At 40.3% G+C, this 16,992-nt stretch overlaps 1 protein-coding gene across 1 annotated transcript in view; it reads right to left on the reverse strand.

The window, feature by feature from the left end:
* Positions 1-16,981, reverse strand: part of LOC103151144 (multiple epidermal growth factor-like domains protein 11) — a gene marked incomplete at its 3' end in the record, with an annotated part of 89,294 nt that extends 72,313 nt beyond the window's left edge. Inside the window, exons 1-2 of the mRNA XM_007571030.2 lie at positions 16,677-16,981; positions 15,710-15,992 (exon numbers count right to left, since the gene is read on the reverse strand). The remainder of the gene's footprint in view (positions 1-15,709; positions 15,993-16,676) is intronic.
* Between the last annotated feature and the right edge of the window lie 11 nt (positions 16,982-16,992).

Genomic DNA, 16,992 nt, shown 5'->3' on the forward strand with positions numbered 1-16,992 from the left:
TATGAAGCTGCGTGGTTTCGTGAAGCTGCGTGGTTTCGTGAAGCTGCGTGGTTTTATTCAGCTGCGTGGTTTCATGAAGCTGCGTGGTTTCATGAAGCTGCGTGGTTTCATCAAGCTGCGTGGTTTCGTGAAGCGCATGGCGACGCTCCGAACGCCTCATTCAGCCAGATGAAGACGAATGCCTGAGCCTCGACCTGCAGCCTGAAGGTTTCTGTTTTCATCCAATCTGGACGGGATTTTTTGATTCTCATGTTCGGCTGCAGTTTGATGTTTCTCTCTGAACAACAATCTGTTTTTACGTTTTCATTTTTATTTTTGTGAGATTTTTATCGGGTGAAATCACCAGGAACTCCAGGCTATGTTAGAACAGTTAAACATTAAATTCAAACAGAAACTGGATGTTTTTAAATAAAAAAACGTTTATTTTAACCCAAACATATTTTAAAACATAAGATGTTCTTATGGTTTTATTTCATTTTTAACACTTTTAAAGTTGTTTGCGTTTAACTTGTGAAGCATTTTGTTCAGATCCAACTGCTGGAAAAGTGATGAATATATCTGATGTATTTTAGTGACTTTTGTTGTTTTGTTTGGTTCATGTTTCTCTATAAAACGAAGAAGACGTTCCCGTTGCTTTGTGCATGCGTCCTTCAGAGTGGAAACATTTCTCTGATCCCTGCGATCCGGACCTGATCATTATTAGAAAACTATCTTCAATAAAATATTTGTTCTGTTCTCTTCCTGTTGGAGGAAGAAGTTTGTGTTGCATTATGAATTCATGGCCTGTCTCTGAGACCTTTAATATCCTCCATCTGGTCACACCTTCCTTTATTATCACCCAGACGCATCTGGTATTTTTATTCCTGCTTTTTGCTGTTTCCAACACTAAATGAGATTTTCTGAGCCCAATCCGAACTCCAGGACCTGAATTAACACTCAAACGAACAAAACCTGACGTGCACTTTGTGCGCCGACACAATGTGGCGTGATTAGCGCCTGTGACCGCCTGTTCTCTATAGGATTGAAGTAAAAAAGCCCCACGCTTTTTGCAGCTTTCAGCGGCTTGTTTTATTAAATGTCACGCGATGGGACTCAGCAGGAGCGCTGCACAGAAATTAGGAAGACAAAGTGCAGCCTGCAGGAGGGAAGCTGCTGGACGCGCAGCTCTGAAGGAGCTTCACAGGTTGGAGCAGTTACTGGGATTGTTAGGAGAAGTTTCTGATTATTTACGCCGCTCTTTGTTAAGTTTGAGCTGCTGCCAACACTCAGCGCTAACTCCACTTCCTGCCACCGTCAGATCCCCTCCGACCAGAGAAACAGCCCCTCAGCAGCCGACCCGCTTCGGCAGCCGACCCACCGGCCCGTTCGATGTCGCGCACTGTAAAAACTCACGGCCCCTCGCAGAGTTAATTAATAAACAAACTGGAACACGATCGATCAGACGCTCCGCATAATCAGAGCAGAGAGTCTGACGGCTGAACCAATGGATCAGAACCGGGTCAGAACCAGATCAGAACCGGGTCAGAACCATCAGATCTTCACAACAAAGTGGCCTTTCAGAAATCTGACTCTTCCTCGTATTCTGATGTTTTTTCCTGATTTATTTCGACTTTTCATTTGCATAATTATTAATTTTTATCATAATATTGTGACTCATATTTTCATTATTTTTTTATTGTATTACAACTTAATTCCCATATTATCACATTTTTGTATTGTGTGTCATAATTTTCTTCAACTGAACTAAAACTGAAGTTATTATTTTTGGACCTAAAGAGGAATGATATAGAGTTACAGATCTAGAGTTACAGATCTAGAGTCAACACACAGCTTCAGTTCTTCCAGCTGGAAACCAGAGATCAGGCTGACCTTTGACCTCTGTCCTGACCCTCCGGCTCCACAGTGGTTCTTCTAGCAGCTGCAGAACATTTTAGGGCCAGAGGACTAAAGTCTCCAGAGAAACTCATCCAGGCGTTTAGTGGCTTTGACTCCTGCATAGATCTGTCACGATAACAAATTTTGCTGAGCAATTGTCTAAAAAATTATTGCAATAAACAATAATATTGTTTCAAGACCTTTTGACACTGATTTGATGGAAATGACGTAATAATGCATGCGATTTCCTGCCATAGATAGATACACTTTATTTTCAAAAGAACATATAACACTGGAAATGATAAACTAAATAAACAAAAATAAAAATAAAATGGATTCTCAGTTTCCATTAACAAAAAATGTACTTGACTAAAAACTAAACATGAAGCCAAAGTGGAAATAAATACTGCATTCAACCAAAAGAGTGCAGATTATGAAGTCTGTATACTATATTACCCTTCAGTAATCAGTAGATTTAAATAGAGAAGACGGGCACATCCGACCACCTAATGCTAAGTTCATACCACACGATGTTTTCCCCCTATTTTCCCCTTATAACAATCTTAGGTCGTTGGCCGATCTAAGATTGTCGCTGCTGATTTCGTAACCGATCATCCTGCAGTGTGGTGAGTTTCGGTAGATCGTCGTGGCCGCTCCGATCTAAATCAGGGTTTTTTCCCGACTGGGAGCTTAACGCTGAATGTGACAGGTAGCCAATCAGAAAGCCGGATTCTCCTCCTGGGAATCCCAAACAGCTGACACGGCGCAACCCGAAGTCCAGCGGACATTGGAGATGATATGTGGAAACAACATTAATATTTATTCAACATTTTGTGCAAAGAACATAGAAATGACAAGGAGAGGAGTTGGAGCCAAATTGCTACCGCAGCTGATAAACCCGGTAAGTTTTCAGCTGTTCTTCGTTAACGTGACATAAATAGGTTATAATGATTTTCATTCAGTCAGGACTTTACGCTGACTCTAGCCACACACATCACAGGTAGATTCTAGTAAAGCACTGATTAATGCCTGGTTTTAAAATTAGTTAACTGGACTTATAGCCATTATTTTGTGCCCATGTGGCTGGACACCACACGGCACGACGAACCTGATCGAACCGTTATACCGAGGATTTCTGTCGGCTAATGTGTCTCAGGTTTTGAAAATGGGCCGACAGTCGGCCGACAACTCGTGTAGTGTGAGCTGGACATTACACTAAGGAAATGAGGAAGGGAGGGTCAGTGGAGAGACCGGAGCTGAGCCTTTTTTCATTCAGTGTCATCAAGAGAAAGAAAAACGGCAGGAAGAGACGATCAATTAAAATGAGGTCGATAGGTTTAATTTATCGTGCAATTAATTGATTTATCGTTTATCGCGACAGGACTATTCCTGCAGCAGGTCTGACTGACAAACCAATGACCCAGAAGCTGCAGCTGGAGTTCTGACTAGAACCAGGAGGGTAGAGACACCACCCGGTTCTACACTGCCTAGTTTTCAGAGAATAGATTTTAAATCCAACTGGTAGTTTATGAATCACTGAATGGATTAAAAATCTGCTGCTGCTGTTGGATCAACCTGCTGGTTCTGCTCTGCATCCAGAACCAACTGTGGAGAACCAGCATTCAGCTTCTATGCACCACAAATCTGGAACAAACTTCCAGAAAACTGAAAAGCAGCCAAAACACTGAGATCCTTTAAATCCAGACTAAAACAGAGCCGGTTTGAGTTGATTTTGAAAAAGCTGTGTAATGAAGCTTCCTGACAACAGTTTGTTTCTATAACTTTGTTTTTATGATGTGAATCTTTGAACTGTTTTGTTGCTGAACTATAAAAACAAACTTGACTGATAAAATTACAAATTTATTCTCATAATGCTGGGACTTTATTCTCATATTGGGTCTATTCCTGCATTACAAATTCTCCTAACGACTGTCTTCTCTGCAGAAATTGAACCCGACCCGAACTGGAGCTGAACCGGATCAGAACCAGCGGATCTTCACAACAAAGCGGCCTTTCAGAACAAAACGGCGCCACGGCTCACAAAGCTGACTCCAACTGATGAAATCCGAGTCAACGCAGGTTCTGCTGCCTTTTGTTTTTTATTATTATTCCGACCGGAACCGGCGCCCAGAGACGAGGAGGCGTCAGCCGGAGCAGGCGTGATGCAAGCCGCGCCAGCTGTGATGTCAGCGTGATTCACGACTGACGCCGTCAGAGCCGATCGTCGCTCTGCATCGATCAGCCGAACTGCTGCTGATCCAGCAGCAGCTGCAATCAGGCGGGAATCCGACCCGATTTACTGTCGATTACCGCAGAATGGGCCGGACCGGCGCAGGATCTGATTTAATGTTCCTGGTTTGATCTCACCGAGGCTAAATTTAGACATCACGTTTTAAGGCTGCAGAAAAACGACATTTATATTAGTGGGATTATTAACAGTCTGCAATATTTTCCAATTCAAAAACATTTTCTGCTGACAAATTACTGAATAAATTAAGATAAGAGCTCCACAGATAGATTTATGTTTTTTTTAATCTGTCACTGGTTTCTTCAGCCTTCAGATCCAGTGTTTCAGGAACCGCTGATCAGCATTATCAATAAGCAATAAAGCCATAAAACAAGCTTAGCTATTTCCATTTGCATGATTTATTATTTTTCTCTTTCTACCAAAAACTGGATGATAAAGTCTTCAGTCTGGTGAAGGACAGTTTGTTTACAGATATTTCATAATTTAAAAAGTCTCAAAACAACATTATCGTTTATGGCAATAATTTATCAACCAGAAAAATTGGTGACTAGTCGATCATTCATGGAGAAATGAGGACGCTAACATTAGCTCCAACATGTTAGCAGTGAGATGCTATTTTAGGCTAGCGCAGCTTTGCTGATAGGCTAACTGTTGGTAGCGGTTGTGCATCAAATTTGTGGACGTACCAGAAATACACAAATACAAAGGTTCCGGCTCGGCACTTTTCTATGTCAAGAAAAAAAAAAGTGTGGTTAATTCAGTTTTTAACGAGTTAATATTTATGTCATCAATTAATCAAAATTAACACGCTAAAGTCCAGCTCCTAATTATTAATTATTATTATTGTTGTTTTATTGCATGTTATGGAAACCTAACACTTCAGATTCAAGTCTAACAAACAAATTACCAAAAATAAATCAGCTAATCATCTTGCTGCGGAGGAACGAAAACTAAAGAAAATAAAACTTCAAGTAAATTTTTCAGTTCTCATCTTTGATTGTGATTTACTGCAGATCTTTATTCTAGAAAACTGCAGCTTCCATGTTTTTCCCTTCAGCTCTGATCCAACTAATCAGCTGATGATTAAACAGAAAAACCCTCATTTGGCTGTAAAAACACTCAGTTTTCAGGTGTTGATTCTGCATGTCTTCTTCTAATCTGCAGATATTGATGAGTTCTTTAATCAGAGGCTCCTCTGTGCTCATCGACTGCCGGTTAGCCCAGTTAAAACGGGAGGCTGCGCGTCGGCAGCGCGGCTCCCCCGGGCCGACCCGGCACACGCAGTAACACATATCAGCACTATTTGTAAAAAGTCACACACAGAGCGCTGCACCTGTCATTTAGATCAACCGGCTAATTATTGATCTGAAGGAGACCCTGCAGATGTGGAGGTATGTGGGAATCCGGAGGCGCGCAATCCGGGTCGGGTCAGCCAAACGCAGAACGCGTTTCTGCATCATGATGATCAAATCCTGGTTCTGTCAGAGACGCTGCAGGAAGCGACACTCATTCAGCCGCTGCTCCAGAAACACATAAATCCTCACAGTATTAACAGGAGAAACTTTTTCAAATAAACTGCTTCTTACCTACATTTTTAAATTTAAAAGGATAAAAGTTTCAGTGTATTAAAGGGGGAGATTTATGTAAAATTTACTATTTTTTTATCTTTCCATCAAGTTATGAAGTTTTTCCCTGGACTGTTGCTTAGATTCTTTCATGTTTGATAAATCTTTTAATCTCCATGGCAACCATTCAGCTAAGCAAAACACCTGAGTGGACCTAGCCCCGCCTCTGAGGCGCAGCTCCTCCCCACTAGCTGTTAGCTAGTCCTCTAGACTAGCTAACAGCTATTAGCAAACAGCTGAGCTCATTATAGGAGCTGCTGCTCAGAGCAACGCTGGTCGTTAAAGGGTTAATAGAGGAGCCAAGTTGACTTCAGGATCACTTCCTGAAGGCGCGGCTTCAGGAAGAGCAGGAGCTTCTTAAAGAGACAGAGGCCCAATTTCAAGGTGCTAAATTACAAAGTCAAATTTATGTTAAGTCATATTTGACATAAATAACATTTTATAACAACTAAAGGTAACATAATTCCTGGATGTTGCTATAAAATGGCACTATGTGCTTGAAAGAAAAATAAAAAATACTGTCCCTTTAAGTAAAAAGAGGCAGGAAACCAACAGAATGAACAAAATGAGATGAAATGTTTCCAACATTTAAGTGACTGTAGAGCAAAAATGGAAAAAACTTCCATCACAAACCGTTTATGGGATCAGAAACTTTTCCTTCATTTGTTCCAAACACTGAGCAGCTGCTCATCCAATAGACCAAGATGGCAGCAACAAACAAACATTAAAAACCGTTAGCGCAGTTAGCCTTAAAGTTCATTTGAAGTTTAGCATCTCCACAGCCAAAATGGCGGCCGATTAGAGGAGCCGACCAGCCGGTTCAGACAAACGATCAGTAAGAGCCGATCCGGTACGGCCGTCTGGTTCGCTGACAGAATCTCCTGTGAGAGGACTGGATTTGTCCCCACAGAGGAAATCAGCCTGAGGAGGAAGAAATCCCACAGACCGAAAACAGAGCCAGCCTGAATACGGGCGGCTTGCCTCGCAACGCCTCATTCCTGCTGCCTCTGGAGGTTTCAGGAGATTTTCCTGGTTTCAGAATATAAACCCAACAAGTTTCAGGTTCGCAAACATTTAGCACCGGAAAAATATGTAGTTTATTTAGCTAGTTCAGAGCTAAATACTTAGCTAGCTTAGTTTAGCTAGCTCAAATATGTCTCTGATGTAGCTAAATATTCCAAGCTAGCAAAATGAGCTAAATATTTAGTTAATATTTGGCTAGAAACTGAAACATTTATAAACGCATAAATAACGTGGTGAAAATACAACATTAAAAAATGAAACCTATATTTTTGATCTCTAATTTATTAGATGCTAAATAACCAAAATTGTTGTTGTTGATTTTCAACAGTAACTTTAGAAACAGCAGCACCCCCACAGTTTGGACTTTCTTCTAAATATAAGACTTGCTTTTGGTGAAAGTCCTGGACTTCATCATCATCATCATCATCATCGTCTCCAGATGGAGGGATGTTCCTCCATGAACGAGTAAAAACTTCCTCGGTGTTGTGCAGCTTTAGGTTTGAGTCAGCCGGTTGCTAACAGGATGAGCAGATTACCTTCAAGCTTCAGCCTGAAGAAATGACAGATTTCCTGCTTGAAAGTGTTTCTCACTGTTTGTCCTTGGACTCTGAAAAGCTGCAGAACAAAATGAGTCGGAGTCTGCAGAGACTTTCCATCTGCAGAAAGTCCAAAACAGACGAGACAAGCAGAAAACGATGCAGCGAGTGAGAGCGGAGTCTTGGTACGAACGGCCGTCAGCGGGGAAAACGTTCCGGAAAAAACTCCGACATGCAGAAACCTGAGTCTGCAGGTGTTAGCATGTAAATATAGCAACAGCTAGTGATGGGTCCGCCAACACCGATGCGTCGGTACATGCATCAAGCCCACAGACCAAAACCCGTTTCGGTGCGCGTATTGGTTTCAGCAAGTCACGTGGCCGATACAGGAACTGTTCCGAAATGACATTAACGCGCCAAACTGTGTTTATAAGGAAGCCAATCTGTCAAAAGCATTGGCCAAAATAACTCTTGATCTTTTACGGAACAGCATCAACTATGGAGCAGCTTCAAAGGAAAGGTTTCCTCAGTGTGGGACCATTTTGATCTTATATTGGAAAATAAATTTGTTTTCATTTTGTTGTTTCATCCGGTTCTTGTCAGTTTGATCCATCTGAATCCAAATTCAGCTGAAACTGCCGTAGATCCAGCTGTGAATCTCGGGGCAGATTGGAGGAGACGCTTTAATGACTCGACTCCGGATCACATTAAGGCCGATTGATGAACATCCGCTGATCTGAAGACAGGTTTTGTTCTTTGGTTTCAATGTAGAGCATTTATTTATGCTGTGTAATAACTGTAAAAAATAAAGGTAACTACTTCATGGATTTCGCATATCACGGGTTATTTTCGGAACGCAACCAAAAACAAGGGTTCGCTGTAAATGTAATGTTTACTTTGTTTTTTTCTACAGCAGTTTTGTCAAAAAAGCGTAAAAGGCTAAATTTCAAAATGTTGTAAAAACTTTTTTTTAAATAAAAATCTGTTGGGGAAAAAAACAGTCCATGCATCCTCATTCAAACACATTCACTTAAATTTTCACTTTATGGTTCATGTTTACATTTTTTATTGACTGTGTGACCAGCAGGTGGAGATCTTTTTTAAGTAACAAGATGCACCTGAATACAGACTTAGCAGTGCACAATATTTTATTAGACAATTTCTTTAAAACATTTCTTTTTAAAAACAAGGCTTCCTTATGCGTTCCTTTTGTTCAGTCCCTGGAACAAAAGGAACGCATAAGGTAAAGGATGGACAGAAGCAATTATTCCAAAAGAAATAAAAACATGCAATGCAAAAGAAAATAAACACAAATTAGTAAATACAAACAAATACAAACGGTAAAAGAAAACACTTCAAACAATGGAACAAATCTTTGTAGTCATCCAGTTCCAAATGCCCTTGGATAAGGCCAGAAGAGTAATGCCCCGCCCACACAGCCTGCCCAACCAGCAACAAGTTTAGTTGAGAGCGGCCCAAACAGGAAGACAAGACAGCAGAGCGTCCAAAGCGCTGCAGCTCCACACAATCAGTTGCCCAGAGGTGGAAACAGCCTAACCCGGGAGGAAGCGGGTCAGCAGGTGAGGACCGGATTGAAGCTGCCCGCCACAGCAACCCCCAGCTGCAGCCGGCAACGCCATCAGAGCAACAGATCGCAGACGAGCCGACCAAACACACAAGCCGACATGTAGCCGCCGACCGCAGCAACAGCGGGAGAAACAAAGACGCCGTCCAACTATACAGGCATCTGCCCCGCCCACCAATCAATGGTGCGCTTCCTGCTGCACCCTGTGCGCAGAGAGGGGGAGGGTGGAACACCATCCCACCACAACTGTATATCAAATATATTTTAAATTTAAACTGAAGCTATGACATAATACAATATATAATATTCAATAAAATACGAAGACTTAAATCTTATTGTAGAGACTAGGTCATCAAATCATCACTTTGCCTGTAGGAATTTTTAATGTCCAGCAGGTGTCAGTATTGAGTGACACAGTATCAACAGAATCGACACAGTTTTGCTGTGTGTCGAAACAATACATGACGCCTCATCTACCCATCACTAGCAACAGCTTTAACCTTTGACCTCAGGAAGCTTTTATACATAAATAACTTAAACTTACTAAAAATAAAATTATTCATCTACTTGTGTAAACTTTCCATTTTTGTTATTTATTTCCTGAGGTTTAATTCCCCTTTAGAAAAACTGACCAAAAAGAAAAACTATGAAAAGTGATTTAAAAAAAAGGTTTTATTTCATTATGTTGACATAAAGACTTAAAGATGTTTGTTTCACTGTGACGAGAAGATGAAGGAGTTTCTACTGCGCCGCAATCAGAGCATCGCTTCATTAGCAGCCTAAAGGTCAACTGAAGGTCAACTTAAGGTCAGTCTGAAGGTCAGCCTGAAGGTCAGTCTGAAGGTCAACACTTTGCTGAAACACGGAGTAGCTGCAGTGCCTCAAAGGATTTAAAAAATCCTTTAAAAAAATAATAAAACGACCTGATCACTGCAGAAACTTTAGATTTTTAAAATTTGGCCTAATTTTTAGAATTATTGCAGCTTCTTCATGTCAGCATCTGCTCAGCACCAGACAGAACCGTTTTTCAAAACCAAAATTGTTTTTCCTTTAATATAAACTTAGTACACACCTGCGCTAAGCCCCGCCCCTCCAGCTCACCTGAACCATCATGGCCGACAATCAAAGCAGTTCAAACTCCACTGACACGGCTAGAACATCCAGAGTACAACGCCGTTTTAGGGCGGGCCCAGAGAGACAAAGGAGGCGTACATTTACACCAAAAACACAGAAACTCTTAACTGCTAAAGTCAAAATATGTGAGAAAAATCCATCCATCCATTTTCTTTACACCCTTGTCCCTTAGTGGGGTCAGGATGTGAGAAAAATACTTTCTGAAAAAAAAAAAAATAAAAAAAAAAGGCAAAACAAGTCATTCATGAGTTAGAAAATTTTCTGAGATTAACATGTTTTAGGTTAATCTCAGAAAATTTCTAGAAAAACTTGGAAATGTTCTGGGTTTATAAAGTCAAAAGTTTGCAAGAAAAATCTCAAATTTTTGAAATTTTCTAAAAGGAAAAAAAAGCAATTTATGAGTTTTAGAAGTCAATAATTGCTTGAAAATTATTTTTAGATTTGCAAAAAAAAAAAAAAACTTTTTTCTCAAAAATGTATTATATTTTAGTTTTTTCCTGATAAATGTAATAATTACTGAATCGTGAATAAAAGTGAGAAAAACTTGCATAAAGTAGATTTTTCTTTACATATTTTGTAGCATCACAGGGTTTGTAATGGAAAACCCGAATTATTCACATGAAGGAAGTGAAAACATGAAAAACTGACTAAAGGGAAACAAACAAAGTAAAAATAAAGATTCTTATGTTTGTTTACTTGGATTATAACTCAGAGTTAGAAGCCATTTTCTGCAAATATTGAGCAAAATGCATTTCCAGTTTTCTTCACTGGATGTAAAATTTGTCAAAAAGTTTTTAGCATTTAGAAAAATGACCCACATGTGAATCCCAGAGTGATGGAGTAAATATGGCCTCCGCTTTGGATCCCCGTTTGTTTGTGGAGCACCAGCTGGTTGCTAGGCAACACAAAGGAGCCGCTGCCTGCCGGAAAAGAGGAAGAGGAGGCTCTTCATCACTCGGCGCTCCTCTGGACGCCGTCTAATCCAAGTCTCAGAACTGAGAAGTTTCAATGACCGCAGCAGGAGCTGGACGAAGCTCTGGGTCCGGCAGAACCTGAGCGACGTCGGCCATCTTTGATCAAACAGGAGGAAATGATTCTGCAGATTTTCATCTTAAACTCTCACTGTGGAGGTTTTATTCAGCTCAAACGTTCCTTAAGTTGCTTTGGTGGAGCTTTTTTAGGTTTTTGTAGCTCATTTTAGTCTTTCCTGCTCTGACCTTTGATGTTGGGTCACATCCAAGTTTCTACTGGTCCGACTTTAAACCAGTTCCCCTGTTTATGATCATAATAAACATCATAGCCATCAATGAAAATTAAATAAACTTCATTTTATAAACATTTCTATGAAATTTAGAGGAAAATCATAGCAGAAGTCATCAGATCGACATCATTAAAAATCTTCAACCTTTCAACCTAACAAGTTTCAACGTTAATACTGCGTTTTACACACACACACAGCTCCGCCTGCTGCACGCTCACAGACCCCGAGTTATTAACGATGGTGGAAAAACTTCATGAACTGACGCTGGCAGAGGAACCAGGGATCATGAACTGGACTGTGAGCGGCGAGCCGAACTCATTAATCAGAACCAGGCGACTCGGTTCCTCCTTAGGCGGCAAATATCAGATAAAACCTGCAAGAAAACCCAGAAAGGAGCCTGACAAACTCAGACGCTACATCAGGATGAAAATCGCCCTGAAACATCAGATAAATATCAAGAATCAACCGTTTAAAACGTCGCCAATCAGCCGTTTAAATATCGGGGAAGAGGGATTTAAATATCAGCAATCAGCAGATTAAATATCAGATTTTGGTGGTTTAACCTTCTAGGCTGAATGTGTGGATGACGATGGAACCGAATCTGCTGCACCATAATTCGATGACACTTTGCGCCGTGTGAAAAATCCCAGAGGTTTCTGAAAGCTTTCCAGCCGATATCGGGTTATTACGGTAATTTAACTCCCGCCGCAGCAGGAAGTGAAATTAATCTTGAAAATTCTGGTTGTTATGGATAAATAGGCAAATATATATTTACTCACAAGACATTTAAAGAACTTCATATAATTAAAATATCCAGGTGGAGATTTGAAACTCAAAGGGTTAAATATTGTGAATCAACGGTTTAAATATCGGATGTTGATGGTTTAAAAATTATATAAATATTGGATTTAGAGACATGAACGGGATGGGAGGGAATTCCCGAATCTTTTCCTCCTTTATTGACCCCATCAGTCCAAACAACCCCGACGCGACCCCTCCCCCACCTGTTTCTGTCCCTCATGGCCTGCAGGGATAAACTCAGGAGGTTTTATAACGGTCCACTCTCTCTCGCCCCTCCCAGCAGAAGCACTTAAAGCTCTTTCATGCTGCTTTTCTTGTCTCTTTCTTCTTTGTCGCAGCCTGAATGCGACGGCGGGAGCCGCCGGCTGCTGGCCTTAATGCTTCTCCACCGACTCTCACGGCCGCTGCTTTGTTGCTGCTTCGTCCTGAGAAAACGCCGTCCTGACTGAAGTCGCTCCATAATTCATCAAACACAAACCACTTCTGCTTTCCCTTCATTTCCTGCATCTTAATCAGCTGCGGTCAAAAGGAGACAAACACGTTTAATGAAGTTCAGCAGAAAACTTTGGTCTGATATTAACATCAAACCAAAGAGGAAACATAGATTGTTCTGATTCCATAACGACGTCACTTCATTAATAATCACGTTTCTCTTCCTGGTTTTATTTCGTTCAGGTTTTCTTCTGCTTCTCTTCTGTGTGTCAGTTTGCTTTGATTTCTTTTATTCAGGTGATTTTTTATCCTTTTTTTGCTGTTCCATCAATATGTTTTTTTCTGGATTCTTCCTAAATTTTTCCGTTTCCTTCCTGCTTTATACGGAGGACTGACCCTGTCAAAACTATCAATAAGTGTATAAATAAAAGTAATTCTTGAGAACAATGTTGCACCCCAAAAATAAAAAATAAGAACTTTCCCAATTTATTTTATTATTCTTTGTGACAAATTCATATTAATATAACTAATATATTACTTATTTTTCATTTTTATTCCTAATCTAAGTGTTTTGTAAATTATTGTCCTTTTATCTCTTCATATTCTGTATTTAATATATAGTTTTTGATTTCCCATTACATTTTATTTCAGTATTTATTTTCTATCCTGTATTAATTTTGTATTTTTTTATGTTTGCAGTCGATCTCAGAAAACAGAGCAAATGAAAGTAAATTTAAAAAAAATCATGAAATAAATAGGGAATATGAAAAATGACAACAAATAAATGAGAAATAAACAAGGAAATATAATGTAAAATTAAATATTAGTAATAAAATTAAATACCACTGAAAATGACAAAAATAAGCATTTTTCAGATGAATCATTTACTTTAACAAGCCATATACTTATTTCCATATTTTCCATCTGCTTCTTAAAGAAGACTGATCCTGCCAAAACTGGCGATAAATGAAGAAAAAATGTCCTAATAAAGTAAATAACGTGACAAATATTGCCAGTTTTGGCAGGGTCAGTTCTCCATAGGATTTCCATTGATTTCATCAGGTCAGAATTTTCTCTCTAAAATCAAAATGGCAGCAGGATTTTGGTTTAGATGTTGCTGGGTCGCAGGTGAGTCCGGTTTGTTCTGGTTCTGGTTGTTTTCACGGTTCGGTTTGTTGGTTGGTAAACATTCCCTGATTGATCAGCTGATCACACGTATTGATCCGGAGGATTCCCAGTTTGAAAAGGTCCAGCAGACAGGAACCAGGGGCTCACAGTGCGGCTCTCAGACTGCGACCCAGAACCAACCGGGCCACAGTTCTGATGATCGGAGATGAAAGTGAGCCCTAGCTGCTAACGAGGGGCAGCGGCAGACTCCTGGTTCAATTCAGGTGAGATTCTGGAAAACATCAGAGAACGCCTCGGCTTCCTTTAATCGATCATTTCTTCTTCTTCACTTCAAACGCGAGCAGACGTTTCTCCTTCCTGCCTAAACGTTGTACGTCTGGCTGCAGTCAGGCACAGTCTGCAGCTCAAACCAGATCAGAGGAACCGCACCGTTCACCACTCTACCTGCCGGTTCTGACTCTGACTCGATCCGATTCATTTTCAGCTACAAAACAATAAATATGTGGCACAACATGAAGGAATAAACAGATTGTGGCACAAATATAAGCAAGTGTTTGTATTTTAACTCAGTTTTACAGCTTGACAAAAAACAGCATCAGCAGAATAACAGCAAGGCTGAAAAGTTTGCTTCGTTCCTTAAATGCCTAGAGGTGCATGTTAGCATCAAAGCTGAATTTACACTGAATTGTATCTGATTTTTCCTCAAATTCAGAAAAAGAGCATCAAAGTTCAGGCTGGTGGTTGAAGCGATTATTGACTGGAACCACAGAGAGGAACAGAAACATGTAAACAGTTTAAACCAGAGAGAGATAATTCAGATCAAATCTCAACAAACCAATCAGAGGAGCCTCTTACAACGGCACGCTATGGCAAAATATGGACAGAAAAAATTAATAAAATTCTGTCAAAAAACTCTGAAACTTTGAGATTAATCTCAGAAGTTTTCTAGAAAACTCCCCCGGAAATTTCTGAGTTTGAAAATACTTACATTTTTAGGTTAATCTGAACAAGGTAATTTCTGACCTCCAAAAGTAAAATAACATGCAGGAAAAACCTAAGAAAAATTTAGATTAATCTAAAAATATTTGAGAGAGAAAAAAAAAAGAAAAAACAAGCTTACAAAGTGGAAAAATGAAACTCATTTCCAAGGTTTTTTTTCTAGAATTTTTTTCATTTAGATTAATTTGTTTCATTTAGAAATGTAGTTCTTCATAACTTCCTTATTTACTTGTTATAGTAATTTAAAGCCAACTAGGAATCACGCAGTGAATTAAAGGTCCAGATTCCTCCAGAACCTCCGCAGGTTGAGGGAAACTTTTGTCCCTGAGATGATTTTTGAAGCTGATCTGTTGACCCAGCAGCAGCAGCAGCAGCAGCGCTTCAGTGCATCCTCTTAAAAACAATTTAATTAAAGTAAGAGCTCAGGAAGCATCAGCAGCTGCATTACTTTTATTGCAAGGCCACATTTGTGACAAATGTCTCGGTGACACATGGCTGCAGTGCGCTAAGTGGCGCTCAGCCCGCAGCTTAAATTACTCCGCTAACTGGATGCGGCCTTCAGACCCGCACACAGCGGCGGCGGGATCACCTGCAGGCGTGGACCTGCGTGCTGCTGTGCGGCGCCCCCTGCTGGCGGCAGAACCGAGCCCGCTTCAGGGCATCGATGGAAACAGCAGCAGCGGCGATCAGCCTGACCTGCTGCTTGATTAAAACACCAGAACATGAGCGCGGACTGGGACCGGACCGGACCGGACCGAACCGATAGGAGCGCTCAGAGCAAACCGCTGCAGGACGTTCAATAAACTGGAAATGTGTCAAACTTTTAATAACCGCCTTTTAGTTTTATTCATTAATTTCTCTGCTACAAGATTATTAATTAATTAAAGTACTACAAATAGAAATAAAGCTCTGTGTATATATTTATATATATAAAACAAAAAATATCAGCTTAAGTTAAAAGTGCCTCCACTCTGCTGGTTCTGGTCCCGGTTTGCTTCCAACATGAGTCCAAATCGCGTTAAAACAACAAAACAAGCTCCTGGTTCTGCTTCGCCAGCTTACCTGCAGCGAGTTCGGTCCAGAACAAAGTTGGGTCTGACAGCGGCGGGCGGCGGCTCCTCTCAGATGAAGGTTTTCCCCAGAACAAGTCGGTCCTGAAGCGGCACCAAAGTCCTCAGCATCGCTGCAGTTTCCAACTTGACTCTGAGCTCCGCCGCAGCTTCTCTGCGCGGCGGAGCCGAAGATCAGCGGGCGGACCAAGAGGATTCACTCCCGCTTCCCTCAACCCACTGCAGCGTCTGCAGGCGACGCAGCCAAAGACCAGCAGAGGCGCCAAGAGGACTCCCTGCCGTCAAAGAACCGATGCTGCGTTCAGTGAGTTTCGGGAAAGCTGGGTTTTCTATTTATTTTTGCTAAAGCGTCTGATAATTACGACGGTATATTAGGGTAGATAGAAAAAAATATATTTTCTGAGATAAATCTCAGAAATCTTCTAGAAAAAACAAGAACATTTCTGAGCTCAAAAAATAAAATAAAATAAAAATTACAAGAAAAAAATTTGAAATTTTGATGAAGCTCAGAAATTTTTCAGAAAAAACTTCGAAAGTTGACAAAAGTCAAATATGCTTGACTTTTGAAACTCAGAAAATTCCATAATTTTTTCTAGAAAATTAATCTAAAAATTTCAAATTTTTTTCTTGCAAATTTTCATTTTACCAAGATCAAAATTCCCCTTATTTTTCCCCGTTCTTCTAGGAAATTTACAACTTTTATAACTCAGACATTTCCATGTTTTTTGCAGAACATTTATGAGATTAATCCAATAAATTATGTTTTGTTTTGTTTTTTGGCGGAAATTTATGCCACCTTTTTCCCATCTACAGACAATTACGGGATTTCAACATGGCGACGTAAATAAATATGATACGCTGCCTTTTACAAACATAATTTCAAGCTTTACTTTCCACAAACTAATATTACTAACAGTTTAGACCTGCAGACGCAGCATTGACTTCAGACGATCTCTTACTTGTGTGCCTTGTAAAATCAACATTTCAATCAAGTTTTCTGCTGTTGATGCCAGGAGCGGCCATTTTGAAAAGCAAAGTCGGCCTTACAGGTCGTAGTACACGGACTTACTCCCAAAATCTGACTTCGGGGGTCGTGCCAGCTGATTTCTTTCTAACTGGGAAGTTGAAATTTAATAGTTTTGACTACAACTGGAATACGTCATAAAAAGTTAGCTAATGTAACTTTAGTCAATCATAAACAGTAGTTGCCCTAAATGAGCAACATTGTATTTATTGGGAAAACACGCTGCATTCCAGTTACCTCGGAACTCGGGA

The sequence above is a fragment of the Poecilia formosa genome, unplaced genomic scaffold, assembly GCF_000485575.1.
Source record: "Poecilia formosa unplaced genomic scaffold, Poecilia_formosa-5.1.2 Scaffold272, whole genome shotgun sequence".
Classification (NCBI taxonomy): Eukaryota; Metazoa; Chordata; class Actinopteri; order Cyprinodontiformes; family Poeciliidae; genus Poecilia; species Poecilia formosa.